The sequence below is a fragment of the Mastigoproctus giganteus genome, chromosome 8, assembly GCF_048544385.1.
Source record: "Mastigoproctus giganteus isolate SK-2022 chromosome 8, ASM4854438v1, whole genome shotgun sequence".
Taxonomy (NCBI): Eukaryota; Metazoa; Arthropoda; class Arachnida; order Uropygi; family Thelyphonidae; genus Mastigoproctus; species Mastigoproctus giganteus.
Window position 1 is genome coordinate 15,716,882 of NC_143582.1, and position 18,219 is coordinate 15,735,100.

The following is an 18,219-nucleotide window of genomic DNA, read 5'->3' on the forward strand; positions in this document are numbered from 1 at the left end:
AGCCGGCCTACCCTAGTTGCTTGCAATGGAACAGCTGTCTTTCCTGTTGCTAAAATTAATTCATTTTTTATAATTGTTCTTACAGTTAAACTTGCCAGTCCTAAATTATGGCATACATCCGCTTGTCGCTGACTGGAATTGATTCGCTTCAAAACGTCTAATTTAATCATCAAATTCAGTCCTCTTCTTACATTTGTAGTCTTTTTACTGTGTCCAGACGTTGCGTTTTCATTCTTATCCGCCATTATTAACTCTTCGAAAATGTAACTGCGTTGGTTGCATTAATTATGATACAATGTCCGAGTAAACTGTCCATAATGCACGATGTCTAATACTGTACTGGGTAATCACTAGACTTCAGATAAATGCATATAACACAAATATTACAAGCAATATACTTGATCATTTTTTAAAATGTTGATCTCGGAACTACATAACAAGTCTCTGTACTGCAATTAAATTTCACTGAGCGTGGGAAAATTTCTCAAGTTGGCGTAGAAAACATTTTAATGCTGTTTTTCTATTCATTTTTAAGCTTTCGACTCCATCAAATGAAACGATTTTGTTAATATGCCAAAAATGCAATCTGTAAAAGAGCGTTATAGCAGGATATGGATTATCAAAGTAACTCTTGCACATACCTCAAGGGTTCTTATCTGTTACCCCAACTGGACATATTATCTAGATGTTCTCGGGGCAGAAACGTTTCAAGTGAGCGGGTAGCTAATGCCAGGGAAGAGAGCCTAAAAAACTTCAAGGGTTGTGTTAGGGTAGTTAAATATACAAGAACAGTAAGTCTTAATTGTTTATATAGTAATGTTAAAAGTGTCGTCAATAAAATGTGCGAATTCGAATTGTTGGTTAAAACAAGTAACGCGGACATAATAGGGCTTACGGAGACGTGGTGCCACCCGGAAATTGGGGATGATGAGTTTCAGTATGGCTTGTATAATATATTTAGGAAGGATAGGGTAGATGGAAGGGGTGGTGGGGTAATGCTTCTTATCAGAAGCAGCCTGAGTGCGATGATAGCTTTCCCGGATTCAGACGTTTCACATGCTAGTATAGAATCTGTATGGTGTGAGATAGTTGGAAACAAAGGTATAATGCGAGTAGGAGTAATCTACAGTCCAGGTGATTGTGAAGATTATGATGAAAGCCTCTACATGCAAATGGAATGGGCAAGTAAGCATCAATGTCTTATTATGGTTGATTTCCATTTGCCTCTAAATGATTGGAGTAAATAGGAAGGAAACTTGACAGGGGGAACAAAATTTTAAAACAACTAGATGACTGTTATTTGTATCAACATGTCAGGGAAAGTGCTAGAAAAAAGAATATCCTAGACCTCATCATCACCTATGAATCAGATGACATAACAGGGCTGACAGTAGAGGAACCAGTAGCAGGAAGTTATCAGGGAGTTCTACGGTGGATGATGATGAGAGAGGTAGCAGCAGTAAAAGGCAAAGGAATGGGTTTTAATTTCAGAGAAGGAAATTACGATGCCTTGAGGTACTACATGGCCTCTATTAACTGGGTAGATATCGCACAGAGAATGAATACAACTGAAATGTGGTATGCTTTTAAAACATTAATCACAGATGCCTTGAATGCGTATTTACCATTAAAAAAATACTCCACGAGGAGGGTTCCAGAAAAAACCAGATCGGACCTTTACGTAAGGGAAAGGGGATAGTATTAAATATGCCAGCTGCTGTTGCAGATGAACTCAACAGTTATTTTGCATCAATATTTACAAATGAAAAACCTTTTGTGGCAATGGGAAATTGTGGGAACAAAGATGAAAAATATGCAATTAATGATATTGAAATTTCACAAGATTATTTAATGAAAAAACTTTTGCACCTACAGGCCAGTAAGGTTCCTGGAGTTGTTGGAATATACCCTATAATCTTAAGGGAGGCGGCAAGTGAGTGCATTGAACCATCGAAGCTAATTATGCAAGCATCACTAGACTCTGGGGAGATTCCCTTGGAATGGAAAAGTGAAAATGTATCTCCCATACATAAGGGTGGCTCTAAGAGTTAAGTGGGAAATTATTGACCTGTCAGTCTGACTTCAGTGGTAGGGAAAATCATGGAGGCAATGATCAAGGGTGGAATTCAGGATCATTTGGATCGAACTGAAATTCTCAAGGATACTCGGCATGGTTTTGTAAAGGGAAAATCATGTTTAACAAATCTGGTTCGCTTTTTTGAAAGGGTCATTCGTGAGCTGGATTTAGGGAATAATTTCGACATTGTTTATTTAGATTTCAGCAAAGCTTTTAACTCAGTCCCACATGAGCAGTTGCTTTATAAGCTGGAACAGGTTGGAATCACTGGGAAAATCCTTAGATGGATAGCAGGATAGCTTCAGGGCAGGAGGCAGAGAGTTGTGATAAATGGCTATTCCACAGATTGGGTTGATGTAAGAAGTGGAGTTCCCCAAGGATCAGTATTAGAACCACTGTTGTTTTTAATTTTCATAAACAACATCGATGAAGAGGGCGTGATGTCTAAATTTGCAGATGATGTTAAAATTGGTAGAGTAGTTAATGATCACTGTCAAACCGAGCTTCTTCAGAGAGACCTAGATAGACTTCACGAATGGTCAGAAAAATGGCAGCTATGCTTTAATCCAACACAAAGTGTAAGGTATTACACCTGGGAAACAGTAATCCCAAAATAACTTATTCACTTGGTGGAGTTCAACTAAACCCAGTACTGGAGGAAAGGGACTTGGGTGTTACGATACGGTCAGACATAAAATTCTCTGAGCATTGTAAACAGGTTACGAGAAAGGCCCATGGTGTCCTATCGATGATCTATCGAAATTTTGCAAGTAGAGATAGGGACGTGATAATCCCATTATATAAGGCTTTTGTTAGACCACACTTGGAATACTGCGTTCAAGTATGGAGACCGCACCTGAAGAAACACATCGAGCTTCTTGAAAGGGTACAAAGACAGGTAACTCGCCTGGTGAGATCGGCAAAAGGGCGTCCTTATGAAGAAAGACATAGAATATGTGGGTTGCAGAGTTTGGAAACTAGACACCATAGAGATTTCATCAAGGTGTTTAAGGCTCTGAGAGGCATCAGTAAAATGAATGAGGATTAAATTTTCAAGATTATAAATGATGCTAGAAATAGGGGACATAAATTCAAGTTATGGGGGGAAATGTTTAGATTGGACTGCAGGAAGTTTTATTTTAGCCAGCGAGTTATAAATTACTGGAATAAATTGCCTACGTGGGTGGTAGAGGCTGACAGTTTGGGGAAATTCAAAGGTCATCTGGATAGTGCCCCCAGGTGAGGGAAGTGCATAGGATGATAGGTTTAATTTCCTTTTCTTTTATTAATTATTATTGTTTATTTTTTTTTATCATTGTTTTATTCGGTTTATTTATTTATTTTTTTGGCTAGTGTAGCTTAAGCCATAGGCTTTCTTGCACCATGCAGCCATTACTAATACTAATACTAATTATAACATAAGAACAGCGTTATAGCGAATCAGTGTAAAGCGAACCACGTTATAACGAGGGCCTGCTGTATATACTTCTCCATTAGAGCAGTTTAATACCAAGCCAACTTGTTTGTTTGTTATTTGGTTTTTAGGAGCATTAGCAACTAAGGCCATATTGCTCTGGGATATGCGGTGGTCATTTCCTGACCTTTCCGCAACCTCCGTATTTGGTGGTGACGGGCTCGAACCCCGGTCTAATCAAGAAGTGTATGCTACGCACTGCTGCTCCTTCCCACCTGGCTACGGAGGCGGCCAAGCCAACTTGTGACAGTGCCTTCACTACAAGAGATCAATCAATGCACTAAGCAGCAAACCCAGCTTGCTCACAGCTACCTACAGAAAGAGGCTATGCTTGACATGAATTTTGGACATATTAACATATGACTGCCTATAACAAGGACATTCATTCAAAGCTTTCAATAAAAAACAACAAGTTAATGTAGTGGGAAGAAAAATAAAAATAATTAATTTTATGATATTCAAAACTTAAAAGTGAAGTATACAGAAAGCATCAAATGGTATCAAAATGCACAAGTTAATTATGAGTATGGTTTTTGAAGAATAAAGGCTGAAACAAATTGCTGTTCATGCTGGAATATTAAATTCACCTTACTACAAACCACTCAGGTAAGCAGAGATGATTTTGAAGTCACAACAACTTTACTTTTTCAGCCATTCAGTTAAAAGTAAGCAAGTTTCATCAGGGGAATTAAATTCCTGGTAATACAAATATTGAAAGAAATAAATTATGAGGAAAAATTTAGAAATTTTGAATTTTTAAAAGAATTTTAAATGATACTGAATTAAGTATGGGCTTGGCACACCCAGGATCCTGGGCTGGGTATCATCATTCTTCTCTTTCTTGGCGATTCCTTTCTACTTCTGACTCTTTGTTTTCTTGCTCTCTCAAGGTAACTCAGAATTTTTTTTTTTTTTTTGGCCAGTGCAGCATAGGCCTCAGGCTTCCTTGCACCATATGGCTAATAATGAATCTTTTTTTGTGGAGGTTATCCATAAAGATAAAAATTACCTACACTGTTTATACAAAGATAAAATCATTTATTATTCAGCAATACATTAACAGCACCTTTACTGGAGCCTTCATCACACAGTGAGTGTAAAAGCTCTGATAAAGCCTGGTTGGGGAGTGGGGCTATTGTAGCCTAAATTATGAATGGTTGGCACTAGCATTATTATTATTTTGTGATGAAAAATTGGCAGTCCTGGAGATTCAGCCACAGCTGTCACTACAGAAACTATAAATGCTGCTTCTATAATCGTAAGAGAAGATCATCATATAGAAATGTCAAAAAGTAAAGCTACTGGTAGATATGTTGCGAATATCAGTAGGAAGTATCTCCACGAACATTTTGCATATGATGTGTTTTTTGCATGCTGGGTTCCAAGACTATAACACCAGAGCAACAGCCAAGTTTGCATGGAGGTTTGCAAGGAGCTGCAATGGAGTGGTTACTGAAAATGGTGAGGTTCTTCACAGGGTGATAATGGCAGATGAGACATAGCTTCATTTCAACCCATAGACCAAGCAACAGAGCTCTGTTTGGAAGTCTACATCATCGCCAACACCGAAAAAATTAAAGTTGTGGCTTTTGCAGGAAAGGTCATCTCTTTTTTTTTTACATTCAAGGAATGGTTTACCAGCATGTTGTGCCATGTCATAAAACTCACAGGACTTTACTACAAAACTGTATTGCACACTTTGTGGGATCACATTTGTCGCAAACGACCATAACTGCATGCAGGTGGGTGGGATCACATTTGTCGCAAACGACCATAACTGCATGCAGGTGGGTGGATGCTACATCATGGCAATGCAAAATATTGCTTATACTGCCACTGAGTACATAGCCAGCATTGATGTCAAATGTGTTCCTTATCCACTGAGTACATAGTGGATAAGGAACAATTTTTTTATTTTTTTTTAATTTCCAAAATTAAAGCTGCAAGGAAAACATATCAGGTCATCAAAAGGAGTTGTAGAGCCATTGGAGGTGATTCTCAAATGCACATCAAAAAATGGCTTCCATCATGTTTTTGAAGAACAGCAGAAATGGAGTAAGTGCATTTCATCAAATGGAGACTACTTTGAAAAGGACCATCAAAATGTGGATGATTAATAAATGTATACTGTGAAGAGAAAAAAAAAAATCATCATTCTTTATTGAATAGCCCTCATATAATCATTCTAATTATCATATTTTTACTGCACTACAATCTAACTAACTATTATCATCATTGTATTGTCATTATTGCTGTATCATTTTATAATCATGCTAATGTGAGATTTTAGGCCATAATAGGTGGGTTACAGCATCTATGTCAATGAAGTTCTATGTCAATTGAGAGAATCTTTATTGCAAGATTCTCTCTACTGACATTATTTGAGGTCTATCAAACAAAAAAATATTTATGAATAATTTGAACATTCAAAATAAAAGTTAAATCACTGAGTGCCAAAAACACTTCAGAGAAATTTTCTTGTTTTCAAAGAGAATTTTCCAAACCCAGACACAAGTGGCATAAGGAAAATACTCCGTATGACAAAAATCCATTATAGTGTGTGTGTGTGTGGTACCACACACACACATTATAAGGAAGGTCAACCAAGGGAAAGGGAAAACAATAAATATTGAATGTTATGTCAGATCTTTCCACATTTTAGTATAATCTATAAATTCACTTAAATATATATGAATATGCATGTAAAGAAATTAATGATTTTGCCACATTTATCAGTTTTTCTTTTATTCTGCAGATTATTTGGGGCTTAACACAATGAACAGCTGCATCAAAATTTATTCAGAGCCTCTAATTTTATCCTCATGTCAAACATGTCCACAATTAACAACTAAATGTTTACTACTGAATCTATAAAAACAGAAGGAAAATGGCTTGGGCATTGTAGATTTCAGCCATATTCTCTTATGCTCCATATCAGATAAATTTGTTTCTACAACTCTGAAGAATGAAAATACAACAGATGCAGCCTGGCATGTGCCAGGTGGCATCAACAATGGTTAAAATTAAACAGAGCTTTATAGTTTCAAAAACATAAATGAGGAAGAAAAAAAAACATTAATAACAATTGTTATTGTGGACTTGCTCATTTAAGCTTATTCTTTTAATTACAGACATACACTAATGTATGTTGTTTTGTTAACACTAAGGGATTTATTGATTAACCAAGTTATTGACATAAGGAGTCTCAATTGTCTTCTCAGCTACCTCTCATCCTTGACAATATTATTTTAAGCCAAGTATTCATAGTATTAAAAAAAAAAAAAAAGGCATAAGAGATAATATACTGAACTTGGAGTAAATACAGCAGAACAATCTGTTTTCAGTTTTAAACTGAAAGAATAACAGCTTGAATTAAGTTAAAAAAGATTAAAGATTACACTAAAAAAAGATAAAAAGAATTTTGAATAATCACAAAAGTTCTAGGATTATATAATTTTTTAAATCTTAAAAAAAAAAAAAAAAAATTTTAAAAAGGAAGTGAATCAATTGTAAATGAGGGTGAAAAATCAAACATTAATTACAATACTATAAAAACTTCATTTTTAACAGAAAAAAATAAAATAAAATAAAATAAAAAAATCTGTGATAACCTCTGAGATGAATATTATCAAAAGTGCAGAAAAACAAACTACACTGTGAAGTTAATAATAATAATAGTAAAAATCAGTTTCACAAGTATGTAACTCTGCATATGAAATCCTATTGCAACTATGACAGTTAAACAGAATCTGTAGTAGTATTTTACTGTACAAAATTATTTCATTTTATGGGGGAATTCAGTCACAAACTCCTTGAAATAAAATACATTACTTTCTAAGAAATCAGAAATGGAAACCTTAGTTTTTATAAATCTCATAACTGAGGAATAGTTTTTTAACCCTCAAATCATACCACTAAAATCATTGATGCAATTTTTCATTTTTCTTTGGTAAATTTCAAATTCAGAGCAAAATGCAAACAAAGAAGGAACCAGGCTATCTATCACATAATTTATATTATGCCCTGATTTGTTTCGAAAATCCATATTTTTCTGGTCATTTAATGTGCTGCATAACATTTTAGTTTAAGAGGTACTGAATAATTTAAGAGTACCTGGTATACAAAAAGAATCAAAAGCAGTAGTAATATATATAAATATAATATCAAGATGAGGATGCAAATTCCAAACATGTACAACAACATGAATTAGACAATAAACCCAAGCGGGTAGAACCCAGAATTAACAGAAACTTTAAAAGCCAAAAACAAAAGATGATCGGGAATATACAAATTTTGAAAACAACCATTAAAAAAAATAACAAAATAATAATAGATTAGTTTCTATTTTAAAAGAATTCTAAAAATATGTGTACATGAAAACACAGGCAACCATTTCTCATACCTGAAATATTTAGTATTTAAGCACAACAGACCAGTATGAAATAATAGTAAGAACGAACTAAGACATTTATGCAAATATATCCCCAATCCACTAAGGGTGACAAGTAATTAGACCTGTTACCTTAACTTCTGTTCCACGGAAAATAATAGTGTCACTGGTTAAAGAAGTAATGCAGGACCATTTACACTTCAGTAACAGCATGGGTTTGTTAAAGGGAGATCTTGTCTGACCAATTTGATTGGATACTATGATGCAGTGACAAAGGAAATGGATGAAAAAAAAATACTTGGATTTCAGGAAAGCTTTTGATACCATTGTACATAAAAGACTGCTGTACAAATTGGAGCTATTGTTATTGTTATTTGGTTTTTAGGAGCATTAGCAACTCAGACCATATTGCTCCAGGAATATGCAGTGGTCATTCCCTGACCTTTCTGCACCCTCCGTATTTGGTGGATCACGGGCTCGAACCCCGGTCTAATCAAGAAGCATGTGCTACGCACTGCTGCTCCTGCCCACCTGGCTACGGAGGCGCCCAAATTGGAGCAGTGCCGTATTAAGGGTAAGTAACTGCAATGGATAAAGGGATGGTTGAGTAGGAGAAGACAGTGGTTATCAATGGACACTGCTCTTCATGGACTAATGTTAATTAGTGGAGTCCCGGAGGGTTCAGGGCTGAGCCATTTCTTGTTTTATGTAGTTATTAATGATATTGATGAGAGTACATCAGGCTTAATGTCTAAGTTTGCAGATAATAAAGGTTGGCAGGGTGGTTGATGATAGTAATGAAGGTATGCTGCTACAACAATATCTACAAAAATTAAGGAAGTGGGATGAGAAACGACAATTGAAAAACGCAAGGTACTGTATATGGTTACCACTAATCCCAGATTAACAAACCAGCTGTGTGGTATCGCAATCAGGGCAGTGGAGAACGAAAAAGATCTGGGGTGTAACTGTGCAGTCAGATAGGAAATTCTCTGAACAGTGCACAGATGCCAGGATAGCTCATGGAGTTTTATCAGTGATATACAATAATTTTGCCAGCAGGAATAAGGAGCTGATCACCTCATTGTATAAAGAAATGATCAGGCTCAGGCCATATCTTGAGTACTGCACAGAAATCTGGATGCCTGACGGAACAGGTACAGAGAAGGGCGACGAGATTTGTGAGGGGGGTGCTCTTACCAAGAAAGGCTTCAGTTCTGCAAATTGCAGCATCTGGGGACTAGGCACCTACAAGGTGATCTGACTGAGATGTTTAAGGCTTTGAATGGCTTGGGCAGACTAGGTATTGATGGGGGTTCTTTCTTTTGCTTAGACTATGCACACAGGAGCACAAATTCAAATTGAAGGAGGATGGCTGCAGAAGAGATGTGTGGAAGGATCAAGCTACCATCCATTGTTGTAGAAGTGAATAGTGTGAATAAATTCAAGGAAGAACTATACAGATTATTGGAGGGGACATATAGGTGAAATGTGTTTTGACGTTAAAAACATTTTACTGGTGTTATTTGAAATAAAAGGATTATGTTACCTAGAAATTGTCACAAAACTTGATGCGAATGCATACATGTTGCTGCAGTGACGCAACAATACAACGCATGCACCCAAGAAAACTCAATTGTATGCAACAAGTTGCAGTTGTTGTTATTTGGTTTTTAGGAGCATTAGCAACTAAGAACATATTGCTCCGGGGGTATGCGGCGGTCATTCCCTGACCTTTCCGCATCCTCTGTGTTTGGTGGCTGACGGGCTCGAACCCCGGTCCAATCAAGAAGCATGTACTACGCACTGCTGCTCCTGCCCACCTGGCTACGGAGGCACCACGTTATATCAGCATAGTGATTAATACGCAAATGACTGTGCCAAAATCTACAGTCCAGCATTCGAAGGAATATCACGAAAGAAAGAAAGGGAAGTTGGACAGAAATGTAAACCCAGATGAAATTCAACAAGAGTGTTTCGTTATGCCTAGGAGTTCTCAAACTGCAATAATGAAGGAATATCGTGAACGGAAGAAAAAGAAATTAGAAATTCAAACTATTCCGAATAATAGTGAAATTCAACCAATGAGTTCTACTATGCCTGATACTTCTCAGGAATCTAAAACTCCAGCAGAATGAATGAAGGAATATCGTGCACGAAAAAAAGCGAAATTAGAAATGGCTAATAATGAGATTCCTGATTACATTCCTATAAACGTTTATACAGTGAGGCCAGCTCATGTAGACACGAGCTGACAGTGAGTTTGAAAAACTAGTGTACAAAAACCAATTTGGGTATAGTTTGTGATCGTTTATGGTTTCAAATCTAATTAAAATGATTTCCAACAACTTCACATGAATTACTTCAAAATGAATTTCATTTATAAGAAGTGAGTATTTTCACGACGTGTAATACAAGTCATACTTCATTAAAAGAAGGCCGGATACCAACTATGGTCACGTCAAATGGATTTATATATCCAACATATCTTACTCATTTGCCTCCACTGGATATTGTAACTGAGCGTTTGATATCACCACGATTACTCTTTATGTAAATTTGTCGTTTACGCTATGAACATGGACAATATGGGATCATTGGATAAGTAATAAATGTACCATTTAATGTACCATAAATGTACCAATTGATGAACCATACGATGGTTCATCAATTACCTAGAGAATTAGATGACGATTCTGGAATTAATGTACATATAAAATGAAGACTCACACATAAATCATCATATATTAACCCTAGGGGCTCACATCTGGTAAGTATGGGCTTGGCACGCCCAGGGGTCCTGAGCTGGATATCATCATTCTTCTCTTTCTTGGTGATTTCCTTCTACTTATGACTCTCTCTCTCTCTCTCTCTCTCTCTCTCTCTCTCTCTCTCTGGGTAACTTGGGAATTTTTTTTTTGGCTGGCGCAGCATAAGCCACAGGCTTCTTTGCACCATATAGCTAATAATAATATCTACAAGGATGTGTGCAGAAGAAAATAGTGAAAATATGGTTACGGTATTTGATAAATTCACCTTTGTATAAATTCTATGGAATAAAAGTGAGTGGCGATTTCTTGGGGGCAAATGATGAGAGTAAACAGAAACATTCAGATGAAATTGTGGAACCTGTCAACAATGACGATGAACTATTGATGTATAGCACCGGGTCAAAAATCATCAAGTTTCATATTTGATAAACATGCATGAAAATTTAAAAATGGATTAAAAATTACTCAATTTATGATGGCATCGAGTGAAATTCGTAGATCTGATCGTCGTGGAGTAACTCAACAACATTTGCTATATATGGCAATGAAAATTATGCAAATGTGTACCGCAGAAAATTTGCAAATTGCATTTAAATCAGTAGGAATAACAGCTACCATTACTCATCCTACATTGGAATCGAAAGAATTTATAAACAAGTCATTAGAGATTGCTTCAGAATTATGGCATTCACTACAATTTCATGAATTAGTAAAAGTTGTTTGACAGTCCGATAGTACATTTTCTAAAATCCTTACAAACATAGGCAATGGAGAAGCGTTATAGGCAATGGAGAACCAGATAAACTTAAAATTACAGAATCAAGATTCTATAAACCAAAGAAGATGCTACTAATTTATGTTCACAAGGGATTTGACTATTTTTAAGAAATAGTGATGTAAATGCCTATAATACAAATGCTTTAGTTGCAGATGAAACCTATGAAGTGGTTGCACAAGATTTATAAAACGGATATTATTCTGAAGAACAATTAGCAAGTATGCGAAATAAAATTCATAAAATGTCAGTGACTGAAACTGCAGGACTTCCATACATTCTATCATTATTGAAAGGTAAACCATACATGATTACTACAAATATAGATGTGGTCGATGGATTGGTAAACAGTGCAATTGGTACTTCAGTATATTTTGAATTTGAGGATGACGAAACGGTTAGAGTATAGATGAAATTTCCCGAGTCAAAAATAGGACATAACCTTCAATCTCATTATAAACAATATGTGAAAGATAAACATTTACCTAGTCAATCCATACCTATTATAAAATGATCAACTACGATTCCATTCAAGAACAATAGGAAATTAACATGCATACGTACAATTTTCTTTAGCATGTGCTTTTGCTGATGAAAGATCATCAGCAACAACTTGTATATGTGGCATTATCTCGAATGACCTCATTGCAAGGTTTATATATTACAAATCCCCATGACGATTTCACACTTCACCACGGCAAAGCAATATAGAACTTCATGCTGAAGTAGATCGCTTGAAAAATAATAAGCTACTGTCTCTACAGGATGAACTGCAAGATTTCACACAAAATGGTATATCTATATCGTCAATGAACGTATAAAGTTTACAGGCCCATGTTTGAGATATTGAAACGGATGCAATCTTATAGCAATCCAAAATATTGATATTGAGTGGTGATTGGATAATGATGAGCATATATTACTTAAACCGTTCCAATGTGTGACTCAATTTAAAAGGTCAGATGTTCGTAGCGGTGGTGTTGTGATATGAAGGTTCCGCTATCATCAGTACACCACATATCTTTGCACAACATAATAGCAGCAATGCAACAGTGGTATCAGATGAAATTGGAGACATTTGTGGATCTTTGTGCAAATTCAATAGTGAATCTATTTTCATCGTTGCCATATACATCACTCCAGGGATGTCATTAGATATAATTCAAAAATTCATAAACAAGAATTTGATGCCATATTTCATTGAAGGTGCAAAATTATTGGAAGAGCCACTGGATCTATAGTTCTCGCTGGTGATTTCAATCAAGAATTAAATTCTGAGGCTGGAAGAAAGTTTTGTAAATTTATGAAAGATGTCTTCAATTTAGATATTAAGTCAAATACTTTAGTAAATACTACATGTAATGGAACGACAATCGATGGAGCATTCAGTCGGGAATTAAAATCATTTGAGTGTCAAAATTATATATCTTATTTCAGTTACCATAGACCAATAAGTTTAGTGTTATTATTATATATTTTGTATGAATTATTTCATTGTACACTAGTATAATGAAAAATTCAATTCATTGTCCTGAAATTTTTTCAAAAAATAATACAGCAATGCTTTTTTTTTTATTTATTTTACTGTACCAATTTTATAATGTTTAATTTTACTGTATCAGTTTCATAATGAGTTCCTGCAGTAAAGACGTTTTTAAAGGTTGCCACTGTGACATTATCAGCCTCAGAGTAGAGCGGCACAACTCATTATGTACCTGGTACATATTTATTTATTTTTTTTTTTTTTGCTGATTTTGTATAAGGTTGATTTCTTGCATCATTTACCACTATTAATACTAATACCAGCTCCAAGATTTTATTACACAATACAAAAAGAAAATAACTGCAGAGCTTTCCTTTTAGTGGCAATGCCTCAATCTTCTATAAATCCATGTTTTATATACCCAATTCGCAAAGAGTGATCAAAGGGTGACATGAGTACTTACAAACCTGTTAGCGCAACTTTTGTTACAGGGAAAGTAATGGAGTCACTGAAAGTAATGCAGAACAGTCTAGACAGGAGTGCAGATACAGCATAGTTTGTTAAGTGCAAATCATCAAAAAAAGCTTTGCTTTTACAAGTAAGGTAAAAGGAACCAATTTTAAAAAGTTAGCTTAATTGAAGAACCATCAGTCAGAGGTATGCTGGCAAGAACCATGTTTGTTCTTTTATGAGTTCTAGTTATTGTCACCTTGTCTGGAGTAGGTAGAGAAAACTGATACTTTTAGTTCCACCTGGCTATTCTCGATAGCAACAAAATATTTTCAGTTTCATTTGATCATTAATTTTTAATAGAGAGCTATAATAACTTGCAATTAAGCAGCAAGCATTTTTCCATGCCAAATAAAGCTTCTAAAAAATCTGAGCCAACTCACAAGACGTGAGCCTGGTTTAAAAGATATTATTGACTAAAAATGTCAAAATGGTGATGAAATTAAAAATCTGTAAGAACTACTTGACTTTTTAAAATATTATGTGCTTAAGGTAGAAAGTAATGAGACATTTACTTTTCCTGAATTATGCAGATTCAGATATTTAAGCATCTGTCATTTAGAGCTCTTAATTGGGGCCATAAAAACAGTGTTAAGTGAATCAGTGTGGCACTTTAAAATCTGGCTGATTTTAAAGTTCCATCTCTCTCTCATAACAATATTAAATGAAACAGAAAAACATTTAAACTGTTAAATATAAATTTTAAATACATTAATTACACAACAATAGACAAATGCAGCTACATTAAAGAAAATGCAAGAAAACTTACCTTAAAATTACAGAATCTTATATGTATACTGTATTTACATTAATTACAATAACAGACTGTGATACTGATAATTCACAGACTGCAAAAAAACTGCTAATGTAGTGTAAATAGGGTATCTCCTGAATCCAGTCTTTTTTAGAATGTCTAATTTCTTTCCCAGTGATGTTTTTTTGATAGCATTCACATCACCTTTGCATTATTAGCACTAGCTGACTCGCTTGATCACTTTGAGGCCATTAAAAGACACAAGTTGAAACTACCTATACGGTAAACTAAAATCAATCACACACATACAAAATGCATAAATATGTAAAGAAGAACCTAAACTGAAAAGAGCATTGCTGAGCGGTGCTACTGAGCAATGTGCAGCTATAAGAAGCTCCCTGTGAGGAAGTTGTTTCTAAAGAGAAGTTTTATGTTTCAATAAAGATTAATTAGAACTCCTGAACAGGCACTCCTTTTCCCACAACACCTTTAAGCAAGAGGATGTATAAAGTGAATGCAAGAATACATGACCACTTCAACATATTTTCTCTCTTATAGCATTGAATGACCATAGCATTTTAAAGCTAGACACAGGAAACTTGTGCCAGAACAAATAACTGAAGAAAATTGACGCAGCTTATGGATATAAAAAATAACTTTTGAGGCAATAAACAGATAGCTTCCAAAGTTTCTCCTCGAAATGCTTTACAGCATTTCTACCGTTCTTTAATTACAGTACTGGTTAAGTCAAAAAAAGTGTACCTCTGAAATATGCACAAAAATTTTTAAATAGAACCTCTCTGGCACCCAAACACTTACTACTAATGGGTAAGTTCTCTCAAGGCCAAAAATTTTTAAATGGGACCTCTCTGGCACCCAAACATTTACTAATGAGCAAGTCCTCTCAAGGTGTGTGGAGTGAATAGCTTTATTCTGAAAAAATAGAGTGCAACCCGTAGGTGGTATTAAAAAAATAAAGATTGCAAAAATGAACAGGTGTTGAGTGAACTGTAGATGTAATTGTTGACACTGTAGACTAAGTGCTTAGATTTGAAACTGTTATCAACTTGAGCACCAGCACTAATTGGGGGGGGGGGGGGGCAACTTCTGTCAAAAATTTATTGAACAAGTTCAAAAATTCATAAATGGTTGTGTGTGTTACATGCCGGTTCTCAATGGTTCTATAATTCAGACACATTACTTATATATATATTCAAAACTTTTTCCAAATTTTTTTGGAAATTAACAATTTAAGCTTAACCTCAAAAGGCAAATTTAACAAATGCTAGTGTGTCAGCCTCATTTAACTTCTGCATATAATTTTAATTCCTAATGCATGTGTGTATAAAACATCTAAAATGTGCTAATAAAATTGGATTTTTATAAAGCATGTGAAACTTTATCAAACAGACAGAAGGAAATATTCGTATATTCTGAACTTAGCTTTTATTGAAAACCTCAATAATTTTGTGCTTAATAGATCAAGAGTCTTCAATAATTTTATTTTAAAACCTAACAAAGCTTGCCTGCTAAAAAGTATAATTAAATTTTTTGTTACTGGAATTAAGTAGTCTTCAAGTTTCTGGGGGATAGTCTCGACTATCCCTCAGAAACTGAAGATAGATAGAAATTGATAAACTTGAAGAATATCGAGTGACTTCATGTAACTTCTATTACATGAGTCAAGGATTACTTTCCAAATGTTAATTGTACAGTTTATAAAATTTGTAAAATCTATCAAGAATGGTTTTCACATAATGCTAACTTTATATTTTTGAATTCGTGTGTAAAAACCATAATCAGATAATTTAACAATCATTATCTTTGTGTGCCACAGTGTCCAATAGCACAAGATAAGTGTGCAAAGCAATGCTCATTTGACACACTTGACACACAGGATAAAAATTAGAAAGAACTATGGTTGACACCATTGAGAAAGATACAGGACTCCTCACACAAAAAATGGCATAATGTATTAATACTCCCCCCACTCCCCACCTTTTTATAACAAAATTCACAGATGGTTTTGGATGTAGTGCTCAAATGCAATGAAGTGAATTATATTATGAACATACAGTGATAATATTTTGCCTAAACCACCCTTCAAATGTTTCCCACATTTATTTATGAGAAACAGCTTCTTTGGATTGTGATATGTTGACAGCAAATCTTACACACATCCATGTTTAAAATCACCACATTCTGTTTCAAAGTCAAAGAGAAAAACATCAATTGTGGGAGTAATATCACTTTTACATTAGCATGATATGAAATAAAAGGAGATGAAGTCTACTACTGTTTATTGTCCAGATCTTCCAAAAAAATATTTATATCCAAATTTATATAGCATAAAATCATTTGCAGGCATATGACTCTTCCTGAAATAAAAAGCTGATTAGAACAACATGTGATAAAATTACAAAATTAGACAATAAGTGACAAAAACAAGTTCCTCACAAAAGAAAATTAGGACTGAACAGGTCTTAAATCCCTAAATATTCCCCCCACAAACAATAACTTTTTTACTGAAAATAACTGATGAAAATAACTTTTTTTCTGAGAAGATAGAATATCTTCTCAGAAAAAAAGTTATTTTCATCAAAAGTTTCCATCTTTAAAATTAACTTGGTTTTGAGCTGCAATTAGCCAAGAAAAACAGTCCAATGAATGGGCACAGATCCATAAACATGAAAATAATGGTCAGTGGCACTTTTGCAAATACAGTAAACAACAACACTACATCCATTAATCAGTTTGTACAATATTCTTACAGACATTCATTTCTTGAATAAAATAAGGCTGGCCACCTTTACCACTTCTAGGTTAGTTAAAATCTCTTGCAATAAACCTTATAACAGAGAAATGCTATCTTCAATTAAGAAGGATATCAATTACAAACATATGTTCTGTTTAAGTATAGCTCTGCATTCAGAAATAAAGCACTTTTTTTTTGTTCAAGTACAAGTATGCACAAAAATTCAATTTTAGCTTAGAAGCTTTTATTACCCCCCACACAGTATTCACAAAAATCTTTTGCAAATTTTGATAGTAGTTCAGCTCTGCCGGTTTTAAATGACTGAAAAAAAAAATATACTTTTTACATTTTTTTTTTTTTTTTTTTTTGAACCCTTGCAACAGTAAATTAAAGAAAGGTTTTAAATCTCTCCTATCTCATCAAGCGTGAAGTCTCCAAAGTAACATTTCAAAACCTGAATATCAATACTTGAAATAACTTTTATTAAAAAATACAGTGATCCTTGCTGGGGATTTGGATAGTATTCCATGGTGATCCAACAGTATTCCATAGAACATCTGGTTTAATCTAGTTTAAACAATTTCTGACCTTTCAAAAAAAATTCTAAACTTCCTATTCTCTTTTTCAAGAAAAACTCAAATAATTTTGACATCCATGACATCACACTAAACTTAATGTTCCAACTTACAGAAACTTCACTTGATAAAACAAAATCAATTACTAATGATACTGACTGCTAACTTTCATTCTTCACTGTTCTCCTTTTAGCACCTCTATTTTTTTAAAACTGCATTCTCAATAATAATAAATTGCTTCCGGAATGTAATACTTCCAATAGATCAGTGGCTAAAATGTGAACCACTACAAGATTATGCTTGCAGGATAATTAATGTTCTTTGAAGTAAGGAAATGAAACAGGTGTGGCATGAAACTTACACAGACAAGTACCTTAATTAGACAAACTCCATATCATGTTGTAAAAATATAATATAAAAATGTAATTAATAACTGAGATTACAATAAACCCAAACACTTCAGATCACTATGAGAACTGGAATCATTATACAATGAAATTACATCTTAAGATTTCTACAGTCCAGAATAAATATTATATACAGTCCTCTACTCACAATACCCAACACAACATTTGGGTTTCTTTTAATGTACCATTATTAATTATATTTTAATCAGATTAGTCATTCGTTCGTACAAATATAACCATGTCCCTCA

The 18,219-nt window shown here is 34.5% G+C and overlaps 1 protein-coding gene across 3 annotated transcripts in view; it reads right to left on the minus strand.

Annotated features, from left to right (window-relative positions):
- The window catches only part of LOC150081292 (splicing factor, proline- and glutamine-rich-like), a 288,175-nt gene that overhangs the window by 41,766 nt on the left and 228,190 nt on the right, over nucleotides 1-18,219 (minus strand). The gene's annotated exons all lie outside the window — the stretch shown is intronic.